A 2,477-nucleotide genomic window follows, 5' to 3' on the forward strand; every position below is an offset into this window, starting at 1 on the left:
GGCAACGATGATACTGGACGACGATGACGACGACGACTTCGATATATTGATATAGTAAATACGCACACGTATGAAGAGATGTATTATTAATCATATAAGATGTTTAACACTGCAAAATATCTCAACATAATATCTCAACAAAATCATCTTTTTTAAAAAAGGTAAAAAAAAGGCGTCAAGTGTGCGTATACCTTCTATAAACTCATAAAAAACTGTATATAAACAAAAAAAATCATTACATAAATAATATAATTCAAGTGATAATATTGTTAATTTTTCATTATAAATTATCCCTCCGTAATACGTACGCATGTATTAAAAAAGAATGAAATAAAATCTTTAAATTGCGCAAATTGCAAAAAGAATGTATATTTTCTTGCAACATATAACATATACTATAATATATAACATATAACATATACTAATGTACTTTGTAAATTGGAAAAAAATATATATATATATTTTAAAATATATATTTTTAAAAATATATATTTTATTGCAACATATAACATTTAATTAACGAGAAAAAGTGATACGTACCTTCATCTTTTTATTCATAAAATAACGAAATTTTTTGTGTAGAAAAACTTGAAACTGCTAGATCTCAAAATATAATTAGGTGATCAAATAATACCGAATAAGAAAAATAATGAAAAGATTTAAGGACGAAAATGAAGTGGTCTAACAATATACAGTGTGTATGTACGAGCAAATAATTAAAAATACCAAATGTGAAGTGAAGAGGTTTAAGAAAGAGAATGAGGTGAATTAATAATATACAGCGTGTTCATATGTGCGAGAAAATTTAGATGGATATGCGGCTTAGATTTAATATAGGATAAATATTTATATGGTGTGCGTTATATATTGTAAAAGCATATAAAGATAGATAATTTCATTAAAGATAGATGATTTCAGATTTGTAAGACATGTAAGGCGGTTTAAATTAAATTTAAAAGTAGATTTAAAATTAATTATAATTGTAATTTTGATTGTAATTTTAATGTTAATTAATGTTAATTAAACAGTGAACACCGTTTATTTCTTTAATGTAACATTTATTATACTATACTATTATATTCGGAGTACAAATTAGTTCGGTCCGTTTTTTGTACATTTATTTTAAAACAAAATGAATGTACAGATCAATTAAAGTATTGTCCATCGCTGCCTACTACTTTTTTCCATCTCTCAGGCAATTTTCGAATTCCATCTCGAAAAAATGACTCGTCTTTTGGAGGCGATTCAATTTTGGAGCCAATTTTCGATTTCTGCGAAAGAAGTGAACCGGTGACTTGCTGCATCCTTCGGAACCACCAGTAATCAGAAGAAGCAATATAAAATACGGCGGGTGCGGTAATACATCCCATTTCAGCGTTTCCAAATATTTTTTTACGACTTTAGCGACATGAGGCCGAGCATTATCATGAAGAAGAATAATTTTATCATGTCTTTGCTCGTATTCCGGCCGTTTTTCTCGCAATGTACGGCTCAATCGAATCAATTGTAGCTTGACACCGATCGCCCATAATGAAATCGCCAGGTTTCAGCAGCTCATAGTAAACAAGACCCTTTTGGTCCCACCAGATACAAAGATGATCTTCGAACCATGAATGTTCGGCCATAGTGTTGATGTTGAGGTCGATGGCAACGATTATTTGAAGAAGATCAGAGTCAAACACAAGAGGAGCTTGCAGAATCATTGGGGGTAACTCAACAAGCCGTTTCTGTACGATTGAGAGCCGTGGGAATGATTCAAAAACAAGGAAATTGGATGTCTTATGAACTGAAATCGAGAGACATTGAAAGGCGATTTTTCACTTGCGATTCAAAGACAACAGAGAAAAGGTTTTTTGCATCGGATTGTGACTGGAGATGAGAAGTGGATATTCTACGACAACTCCAAGAAGAAAAAATACTATGTTAAGCCCGGTCAATCGTTGCCATCGACCTCAATATCAACACCACGGCCGAACATTCATGGTTCGAAGATCATGCTCTGTATCTGGTGGAACCAAAAGGGTCTTGTTTACTATTCCATTATGGACGATAGGTATCGGCTACAATTGATTCGTTTGAGCATTGCGAGAAAAATACGGCCGGAATACGAGCAAAGACATGATAAAGTTATTCTTCTTCATGACAACGTTCGGCCTCATGTTGCTCAAAGTCATAAAAAAATATTTGGAAACGCTCAAATGAGATGTTTTATCATACCCGCCGTATTCTCTGGACATTGCTCCTTCTGATTACTGATTATGATTCCGAAGGATGCAGCAAATCACCAGTTTACTTCTTTCGCAGAAATCGAAAATTGGATCATCTTCAAAAACGAGTCATTTTTTCGAGATGGAAAATTGCTTGAGAGATGGGAAAAAGTAGTAGACAGCGATGGACAATACATTAATTGATCTATTCATTCATTTTGTTTGAAATAAATGCATTTTTGAACGGACCGAACTAATTTGTACTCACAA

This window comes from Atta cephalotes (assembly GCF_000143395.1).
Source record: "Atta cephalotes unplaced genomic scaffold scaffold00085, whole genome shotgun sequence".
Lineage (NCBI taxonomy): Eukaryota > Metazoa > Arthropoda > Insecta > Hymenoptera > Formicidae > Atta > Atta cephalotes.